The sequence below is a fragment of the Misgurnus anguillicaudatus genome, unplaced genomic scaffold (genome assembly GCF_027580225.2).
Source record: "Misgurnus anguillicaudatus unplaced genomic scaffold, ASM2758022v2 HiC_scaffold_34, whole genome shotgun sequence".
Lineage (NCBI taxonomy): Eukaryota > Metazoa > Chordata > Actinopteri > Cypriniformes > Cobitidae > Misgurnus > Misgurnus anguillicaudatus.
The window spans coordinates 206,856-218,557 of NW_027395284.1; positions in this window are offsets into that span (position 1 = coordinate 206,856).

Genomic DNA, 11,702 nt, shown 5'->3' on the forward strand with positions numbered 1-11,702 from the left:
TAGATTTACATAAAATGACGCCCTTACCCAAAATCAACTCTAACCCTAATGCCAGACGACAATGGTTTAAAATTTGGAAAATATAAAAAAAAACTGAAAAAATTGTATAAACCAATACTTAAAGTGACATCCTAATGCAAACACCAAATCTAACCCTAAATCGAAGCGAAAATGGTTTAAAAATAAGAAAAAGCATTTGAGTAACCAAAACATGACAATGACACATAAACAGAAATTTGTGATACGATCACAAAAAACACGGAAATTCGTGACAGTATCACGAAAAAGAATAAAAAAAATTACATGCCTATATGTACGTAATTTTGTGAGACTGGGTAGCTCCTTGCTCCTGGTCCCTTGCTTTTGCAGACCCCTTAATCATTTAATTTGACCTAATAATCCCATAATTATATATATTTAATAAATATAGACTGTCCTTAACATGATGAGAGAGTTTATTTATGTAATTTTCTTTTTATTCCTTTTTTTAAACTTTTTTTTAAATGTCTGGTCCTGAAAATTGCCCTGTCCTTTTGATCATACATGGAAGTTGAACTGTGTACTTATTATTTAAAACCATGTTTTTTATAGAACAAATCTAATTTACATTTACCGTTAACCCTGTATGAATTTACTACAACACTGAAATGCTAAAAATACACTATTAATATGAATAATATCAAATAAATAGTTGTCCCCCAAATTTATGTCATTGGTGTTACCCTACCCAAAGCACCTTCATTTTGAAACAATGCATCAGCTCTTTGAAGTTTTTCATGGGTCAAGAGGTCAGTGGAAGAAGTGCAGTGGAGGAAGGCAAAAGGTTTGTGAGATGTCTTACCTCATTTGTCTAAAATATCATGATATATCTAAGAATTTTGAGATAAGATTTTTTGGATGTCATTAGTGTTACTCTTTTTTATAACTGGGAGTGTTAAGATCTTTACATAAAAATACATTATACTGAATAAGTATGTGATTGTTACATCTCTGATGAAATAGCACATGGCTAATGGCAGCCATTTTGTTATAATGTTTGTTTTTTCTGTAAATTGTCATTAGTGTTACCATCATTGGTGTTACCGTCATTGGTGTCACCGTCTTCTCTAATGAGTACTTCCTAAGCACTATTCCTTTAACTGACCAACATAAAAGCATACAAACAAAACAAGATGGAAAAATATCTCATATTCATTATCTATTATTATATTCTCATTTTGTCAGATATTGAAGATACAACGTTATGGATTATTTTTTTAAATGTATTAAAAATTAAACATAGATTAAGCTCCCCGTTTTGCGGATTCAAATATTTGACAAGTTAATTAATGCTATTATCGAAGTTTTGGGTGTTTTGAAAGAAGTTCATTTAAGCAGATTTCCATCACCCGAATTCCAACTTTTCTGTAGAATGACCCAGGAGTTAACAATCCATGTGTTTGTTGTAGTCCAAGAAAAGAGATTTACATTGGAGACGATAACTCGCGTCATTGTTTACTTTGGGGTTTGTACCTTTTGCATATCGTTAACATGTACCAATACACACTTACACACCAATGGAAATGAAAAATCGTGAATCGGACAATTGGTGCTCTTTAATGCCTCAAAAATGAAAATTTAAAAAAAGTGAAACACTTTTGGACCTAAAAGGTACATATTGGTACATCTAAGGTTGGTACCTTAGAGGTACATACAGTATCTATAAATGGTACATACCCAAATTCATTCTTATACTCATTTGAAGCCATACTTTAGCTTTAAGTGAGAAACCAACTAAAATGTCAATTTATTTTGATAAATAAAGACTTTTTTTCACGTAAACATGTATGATTGTGTTCCCTAGTGGATAGAAGTATAAGACCATTCATTTAAAATTCAGTCCTCTCTACTAGTAAATAACAAAGTGCCTGCTGAATTTTTAAAATTACCCCCTTTAACCCCGTTCACCTGCATGCATCAGTGGCCCTGTCAGCTGAAACTTTATATTTGGGGAAGTTGTGGTCTACCACAATGTCTCAAACTGCACCACATCCCTAACTTAACCCTATTTCATTATTCAGCGCAGAAGAGAGAGAGTCTGTATCCATCACTCAGTGAATCCAGAAGCAAGGTTAAATCCATGAGCTCCATGCCTGGTCTTAATAATGAACCAGGCTGGACTTGACAGGTGTAACAGGGCTGACAAATACATATCAACCTTCAACCTAAGACCTCCCGTTGGTTAGTGCAGATAGCCTGAGACTAATGAGGGTAGCTGGCAAGCCTCAGAGGCCAGACAGAGCATCAATGATCGTGTCGACTGCTGCTGAGAGCCACATGCTTTTATATTTGTCTATCACGGATGTGTAACCATGGTGGGGGTTTGAGCTCTTGAACTTTGAGCAGCGGCCCCTCTGGATCTCTAGAACCCTGCCGGTGCCGCATATGGGAAGAGCGTTTAATATAGAGAGAAACACCAATGAATGGGTCGCAGCGGCTCAATTGTGTCGAGTAAGCTCTTCCAAAAAGCTTCGAACCTCCTGCTGGTAACCCATGCTGCTTCTTGGACTATAAATTGGATTCAGTGACGTTTTTAATAAGTGTCTGTTATTATTGAAATGATTGAAAATGACATAATTAGAAGCAGAAAATTGAAATGAAAATTATGAAATTGCATGTTTAAAGTAAAAATAAAATACAATGAATCTCATTTCACACGCATTTTAGGACGTGGCTAATTTGTATTAATTCGTACGACCACACTCATACATTTTTGTACGATTTGGTTTCTCTCCTGTGGTGTTGTGGTTAGTGGTGGGATTTCATTTTTGTTTGATAATCATACGTTTTTGTACAATTCACTTCATACAAATACGAATTAGCCAACTTGTAAAATATGTACAAATTCTCCCAAGAGATCAGGCTGAAAAGTAGGATCAAAGTTATACATATATACACTCACCTAAAGGATTATTAGGAACACCTGTTTAATTTCTCATTAATGCAATGGTGTAATGGTGTGGGGGATGTTTTCTTGGCACACTTAAGGCCCCTAAGTGCCAATTGGGCATTATTTAAATGCCACGGCCTACCTCAGCATTGTTTCTGACAAGGCCCATCCCTTTATGACTACCATGTACCGATGATGTCTACTTTCAACAGGATAATGCACCATGTTACAAAGCTTGAATCATTTCAAATTGGTTTCTTGAACATGACAATGAGTTCTCTGTACTAAAATGGCCCCCACAGTCACCAGATCTCAACCCAATAGAGCATCTTTGGGATGTGGTGGAACGGGAGCTTCGTGCTCTGGATGTGCATCCCACAAATCTCCATCAACTGCAAGATGCTATCCTATCAATATGGGCCAACATTTCTAAAGAATGCTTTCAGCACCTTGTTGAATCAATGCCACGTAGAATTAAGGCAGTTCTGAAGGCGAAAGGGGGTCAAACACAGTATTAGTATGGTGTTCCTAATAATCCTTTAGGTGAGTGTATATAATAGTGGAAAACCAAAGCAAACGCATTCAGTTTGAAAGTCTATTATTATTATTTTTTATTTTATTTTTTGGAGATTTGGTAAACAACAATATTACATTTCAGTGCATACTTCTGTAGTAAATGTAAAAGTTAAAATTAAGTTCTGCTGTTTTGTGAGGGAGAAGTGCTTAACTTTAAAGAATGGTCCTGCCAAAGACTCCCCAAAATAACATAAGAAACAACAAACGTGATTACAATCCCTTATCCTTAGGCTTCCTGTATTTTGCTCATTTAGTCCCTGTGTGTCAGTGAGCAGGCACTCATTTAGAAAGCTATATAACATCAACAATGCCTCAGGTAAAGCCAGTGCAAACAAATAAACAGAACCACCGATCGTAAGTCAAGCAAGTTTCCTGCTTGCACTAAATTCTTTGTTTTTGGCCTTTAAGATTAACTCTGTTTTCTGTTGCAACACATTCGAAACAAGCTTTAGATGTTTTCAACCCAGTAGTCCTTTTATTTAAAGTAGCTTAGTGCATGTTCAGTGCAACTTTACCGCATAAATTAAACCGTGGCAACTTTAAGTAACCTGCACATACAGACGAGAACCCCCGTCTGTTTTCTGCACCAGACACTTTTGTAGAACGGCACAAAACCAAACCAAAAGAAAAAAGCTCTTTTGTGCTGGCTTGCGGTGTATGACGACCGCATGCTGGCTGATTGACGGGGGCCTAGGCTCCACCCACCAGAGGTGAACAGGAGTGTGGGAAGAGGCAAGTGCACAATGCCTGCTGTTTGGAGGGGAGGGAGGGATCGCGGACCTGGCCTCCGCTCCGTGGCAGACAGGCCAATGCTCTCTTTTACTAGACGGAGCCCCAGGGTCAGTATGTGGGGCCCGGCAGAATCGGATCTCTGCAAAGTGGCACGGCCCATGCTTAACCTGTCCCAGATGGCTCTGTTGTGTAGGCACCACACAACAAGTAAACAGTCTGCAAGTTCAGTCTATAGACCAAGTTCAAAGAATAAAAGATTTTTTTCAAGTAATAAGAAACTTTTAAGTTTATAAGGTAGCTTTTGATGACTTTTAGTAATATAAGCTTTAGTGTCTTTAATAAAGACTACAACTTGATTTAGATTTCTAAAGAAAATGTGAGTTTGTACACATCTCCTGTATATGGCCAAAAGTTGGTTGTGGGGAGGTAAATTATGTATATGAATTAGTGCTGGGCAAAGATTAATTGCGATTAATCGCATACAAAATAAAAGTGCATAATTGCATAATATAAATATGGGTGATTCTCGCGAAATTAGACTTATGAGGTGTCATGAAACATTTTGATTAAAAAAAGTAAATGCAAAGTAAGAGTATCAAAATAAGAAGCATACAGTTACAAACATCTCTTCATGTACTATTTTGCACATGATTTCAAATTACATCATACAAAACAATTTTGTTGTTTTTTCGAAATTCATGACTGGATTTGGGTTCTCATGGAAATATTTAAAATTAAAAAGTCTAAAAAATAAAAAGCTTCAGTGCATGTTATACTATAAACATTTACAGTTAAGAAACATGTGGTATTTGGTGATCATTGGTAAATGTAGAGACAATAATAAGGAATATAATGTGTCCATGAAAAATTTCTCATCCCCGCAACAATTTTCAATTATTGTTTAAGCCCTCAAGGAACTAACATTTAAAAAAAATTGTTGGAAGGGACATAATTGACTGTGACACTCAAGGTGGCTACCAGGGGCACGTTCAATCTCACAACGGTGCACAACGTTTTGCTACGGTTTCCGGGTTGAACGACATGTTTCCTGGAAACGGTGTGCAACGGAATGCAACAGGTTTTAGAAGCGTTTTCTCTTGTTTGGTGGGTGTGTCAGAAATGTCGGCCCAATCAGCGGCAAGATGTATAAAACCACGCGATAGTAAAGAGACAGCTCGCTCAATGTTTTCAAGTTGGAATGTTGTCTTTCATTCTGGACGGCAAGGTCAGTGACTGTAACATCGAGGGTATTTTACAGTATTAAACACACATTTATAACGATTTCATCAGGCTTCAAAACATTTATAGAAGATAACAAAGAATGGCCTCTCAGCTACCGTAGTTGCAACTCTTGCGTCATCACAACAGAGTGTTCAATGCATCACCGTTTCAGTTTAATAAACGTTGTGCAACGTTTTGTCGGGGCTGAACGCAGCCCAGGTAAGCAGTTCTTATTTTTTCTCTCCAGATAAAAGTTAAAATTTTGTTTGTCATAGTACCTAGACAACTTTTTAGTTCTCATTACCGAAACATGAGTTTGTAAATGCATATATTTAATGTAATATCATATTAGGTAATGATAGTTTTTTTATAATGATAATCTAAAAAAATTTAATAATTTTATAGGAAATATGTTTTAAATCTTCTAAAAATAATGGCTATAGTAAGTTCAGACCTTAATCTTATATGTGCAAAAATAAATTTGCTTCAAGGACTTCTTTCTGAGTCTGGACACGGATTTCGTGAGAATGGACACTGATTTTCGTGAAAATCACCCATATGTGTCTGTGCTGTGTGTAATAATTATGTATATTTAAATACAGACACATACATATATACATTTCAGAACGTTTTTATTATTTTATTATTATATAAATATATATATATAATATAGAATATATAAAAATGTAATAAATAAATAAATATATATACATACATAAATGCGTGTGTATTTCTATATACATAAAAATATGTATACAAAAGATTATATCTTATGTATAAAAAAACACTTTTATTTTTTATGTGATTAATCGCGATTAATCTTTGCCCAGCACTAATGTATTTTTATAACAATGATTCACTCATTTTTACCTTTGGCCTGCTGAAAAGTGTGAATTGTCTTGCTTAGACAAGTATGACCCCTAAAGTATACACTAGTAAAGTAAAAACGGCTGGGTTATTTTTTAAGCCATGTATAAATATTGGACAGAACACACTGCTGGGTTAAAATTGACCCATTGCTGAGTTGTTTTAACCCAACTGCTGAGTTATTATAACCCGTGGTTGCATAACAACAACCCAACATTGGGTCATTTTTAACCCAGCATGTGTTCGGTTCAATATTTACCCATTATGGGTTAAAAATAACCCAGACGTTTTAGAGTGTAAGCAAAATAAATAGTCATGCTTGTCTTAGCAACCAACACAAATGATCGACTGCTATATTATAAACAAGTATTGTGAATATTAAGGCTATTTTTCAAAAGGAAAACAATTCAACACTTTATTATGGTCCTCTAAGTAATTTCTGAATATATTTATACTCTTTTCTTTCTGTTCAACTTCCTCAGACACAAGCACAATCCTGGAAGAACAGAAAAGTGTCAAAGTTGTTTATTTCGTAATGTCTCCAACTACATCTTCTTCTACAACACTTCAGAGGGCACTTGATGCCTCTTTGAGATCACAGACGAGAGAAAAGACTCACGCTCCTCTGGTGTGTTTATATAATAATCTAGAGAGAGGGTTTTTTTCAACACTGACGTTGTCATCTCTCTGGTTTGCCGTGTTTCTGCATCCGTCAGGAGCACAGACCGCAAACCTGCTTCTCTCCATTTCTAGACAGAAATAGATCAAACACAAATCAATCCGTAATGCTCCTGCATGGATTAGTCTTTACAATTATTTGTGATCTCATTATCAAACAGCTGCTCTCTAATTGAATCAATATTTAGAGATAAGACATGCGTTCAGCTGCAGAGAGGAAAGACATTAAACTGGCTGTAGTCGAACCGTCTTTGTAAGTAGGTCAGCATGCAGGGTTTTCCTTTGGTGTTATGCAACTACAGGCTTCTGGACTACAGCGATTCAAATGCTCAGGAGAATGAGGGATATTTTTAAAAATTGTGTACTGCCTGGGTTGTGAACACCAATTTTTTATTGCTGCAATAGAGTTAGATATATTGCATCAGCTGCTGTTTTGTGTTAACTGTTCCTCTGTAACTCAATTGGTAGAGCTTTGCGCTGACATGGCAAAGGTTGTGGTTTTGATTCCCAGAAAACACAAATGTTACTGAAAAACATACACTGTAAAAATTCAGCATGAAGTTAAAACAACTTGGTTTTGCAAGTCAATTCAACCTATTATTCAAAGTTTTGACCTGTGATAAGTTGACATAACTTAAAGGAACACGTTGAAATTGTTTAACTTCATTTTTTAAAGTTACAGTAACATAAAATATATTCGACAGAAATTTTTACAGTGTATATATTTAATGCAAGTTGCGAAAATGCCAAATGCATAAATGTACACTGTAAAAAAAACTTTGCTGCCTTAAAATGTTTTGTTAAATCAAGTCAGATTGACAAGTCATGTCAACTTACTATTATTTATTTTGACAAGAGATGAGTTGGTACAACTTATAAAATGAAGTTGACTTTTTTCAACTATATTTTATGTTATAACAACTCACCTGTAGTTATAACAATCAAGATAAATAAATAAGTTAAAATGACTTGTAAATCCGAGTTGATTCAACAAAAAAACTTAAAGGCAACAAACTATTTTTTACAGTGTACTGTAAATGTAGTCTTTTAAGTATTTGTTTTTGACTTATACAATCTTTACTGCTTAAATATCCTGACGTTTACTTTGGGTCAAAAAAGGGATAAACCCAACCTGTTGGGTTGTAATTTAACCTACAGTATGCTGGGTTGTTTCAACACAAAATGATGGGCTGTTGGGTCAAACGAAACATTTTAAACAAACGAGTTAATTTAACCCAACAGCTGGGTTTGTCCCTTTTTGACAGAGTTGAATTAAAATAACCTAGCATTTTTTGTGTATTGTTTTCTTTTGAAACCCATATGAATTTAATTTTTCACATGAAACGCAAAGAAGTTAAAAGCAGAATGTCTAAGCTGCCTTTTATTTTATACAATGAAAGTGTATAAATATTAATAAATCTCTCTCTGGTCTGCACACAAATCTATCATATGGCTTGAAATATAGCACGGCACTCATATGGACTACTCGTATGATTTATTATAGTGCTTTATTGTCCTGTTTACAGTTTGACAGCCTAGTCACCATCTGCTTTCACTGTGTAGAAATGGCATCCATCTTCTTTGGTGTATTACAGTCGAATTAAAATCATACAGGATTTGAATAATATGATGGTAAATAAATGATAACGGAGGGGTTTTGAATGAACTATCCCTTTAACTCTTCACCATACATTATTTGGGATTCTCTCCACTCCCTCTCCAGGGATGCCAATGTTATTTTTTGGCCGTATGTTGACTTTATTAACGCCCTCGGTTCCTAAACAGAGCAGGTCCCTGGATAGAAGTCGGGTCAAACCCCAAATCCTCATCATATAGACTGTTTTCTAATCAGAGGCACACAGCTGGGCCTTATGCCTCTGACCTCAGTTAACCTCTTTATTTAAAACACAGAAAATCCTTTAAGCAAACTCTATCCTATATCTCTTCAGCGCAGGCTCTTAATGCTGGCCTTAGGAAAAGAGTTTCAGAAAGAGGATAAGGATACCAAAACATAATCAATGACAGCAGAGAGACTCTTAAAGTATAACATCATCTAATGAAGCCGTTTAGGCAAAGAAATGAAAACTTTAGGGGTTTTGAGCTAGTTTTGTTTTTGCATACACTTTAAGCATAGGTTTGGCATTGCCGGGGTACAAATGCATAGATCTATACGTTCTACCTTAGTGAGCTTGGAGAAAATGATGAAGATCACTCATATGCACTGGATTATACTGCATCTTTTGGCCTGTGTGAAAGGTCTCTGTATTGATCTACTATAAATGATTGGTATTCATAGCCTTCAATGACAATCATCTCTCTGGGGTCTAAGATATCAAATAGGGCAACCTATGTCCTTATGGTGGTGGTTAAATGGGGTTTTATAACTGCAAACTCTGGATGGATGGATGGATGGATACGCTCTAAAAATGCTGGATTATTTTTAATCCAACGTTGGGTCAAAAAGGGACAACCCAGACCGTTGGGGTGTACATTCATTTAACCTATGCTGGGTTTGTTGGGTCAAATACACTCTTTGAATGGATGTGTCAAAAACAACACATCAGTGTTAGTTTAGGAAAAACACACTAAATAAATTGCCCCGTAATCCACACATCACTATCACTATTACTTTCAACACAACTTGTGTTTTATTTCAACACAAAATCAACACAAAATGACACAAAATGTGTTAAAGGAAAAAAAATACCCACCACCATGTCATCCAAAATGTTGATGTCTTTCTTTGTTCAGTCGAGAAGAAATTATGTTTTTTGAGGAAAACATTCCAGGATTTTTTTCATTTTAATGGACTTTAATGGACCCCAACACTTAACAGGTTTAATGCAGTTTAAAATTGCACTTTTAAAGGACTCTAAACAATCCCAAACGAGGCATAAGGTGTTTAGCTAGTGAAACAATTGTCATTTTTGACAAGAAAAATAAAATATGAATATACACTTTATAAACACAACTTCTCGTCTTCCTCCGGCTGTGTGACTAGCTTCGCGTAATACGTCATCACGTCAAGAAGCACGGATGACGTATTGAAACTACCGTTCCGACGTTGTTGTATGTCGAATGATACTAATTAATGTCTTGGTGTCAGTTTATTGTTTAAAATGGTCTGCAAATGTGCATTTCATATATGTAACACGTGACTTTTCCATGTTATTACGCAATTACGTGAGGTCGCGCTGGGGCGTCACACAGCCGGAGGAAGACGAGAGGTTGTGGCTTAAAGTGCGTATTTTTATTGCCAAAAAGACAATTGTTTCGCTAGACAAGACCCTTATGCCTCGTTTGGGATCGTAAGTCCTTTGAAACTGCAATTTTAAACTGCATTAAAACTGTTAAGTGTTGGGGTCCATTTAAGTCCATTAAAATGAGAAAAATCCTGAAATATTTTCCTCAGAAAACATAATTTCTTCTCGACTGAACAAAGAATTAATGTCTTTGTGTCAGTTTATGGTTTAAAATGGTCTGCAAATGTTCATTTCATATATGTAACACGTGACTTTTCCATGTTATTACGCAATTACGTGAGGTCGCGCTGGGGCGTCACACAGCCGGAGGAAGACGAGAGGTTGTGGCTTAAAGTGCATATTTTTATTGCCAAAAAGACAATTGTTTCGCTAGACAAGACCCTTATGCCTCGTTTGGGATCATTTAGAGTCCTTTGAAACTGCAATTTTAAACTGCACTAAACCTGTTAAGTGTTGGGGTCCATTTAAGTCCATTAAAATGAGAAAAATCCTGAAATATTTTCCTCAAAAAACATAATTTCTTCTCGACTGAACAAAGAATTAATGTCTTTGTGTCAGTTTATGGTTTAAAATGGTCTGCAAATGTTCATTTCATATATGTAACACGTGACTTTTCCATGTTATTACGCAATTACGTGAAGTCGCGCTGGGGCGTCACACAGCCGGAGGAAGACGAGAAGTTGTGGCTTAAAAGGGCTTTTTTTGTTGCCAAAAAAGACAATTGTTTCGCTAGATAAGACCCTTATGTCTCGTTTGGGATCATTTAGACTCTTTTGAAACTTTAATTTTAATCAGCATTAAAACTGTTAAGTATTGGGGTCCATTAATGTGAGAAAAATCCTGGAATATTTTCCTCAAAAACATAATTTCTTCTCAACTGAACAAAGAAAGACATCAACATTTTGGATGACATGGTGGTGAGTAAATGATTTGGATTTTTTTAAGAAAATGCACTAATCCTTTAAAAAGCATAACACTAAACATTTTCTGGGTTAATTTAACCCAACTGCTTGGCTCGACCCTTCATGACCCAACGCTAAAACTAGCATTTTTTAGGCAGATAGACTGACAGACAGATATATAACAGCGATCTTATAGTAAAAGTTTTGTACTGTATAATCCTTCTGGTATTGTTAAAGAATCTTGCAATGGTAAACTCTCCATCGCCCATCCACTTTCTTTATTTCTGAGTGTGGCGGCCATATTGTCCCTCTGACAGGGAGCAGGTGTGTTTTCTAGTGCATTATACACACACTGACGAGAACACAGTGAAGCAGCAGGTGTCTAATTTCACCCACCCTTCCTTCTTCACACACACACGCACACACATAAATGTACACACACACACACACACACACACACACACACACACACACACACACACACACACACACACACGCTCCAAACACCAGTGAATGCTCCACACACTGCTTCCA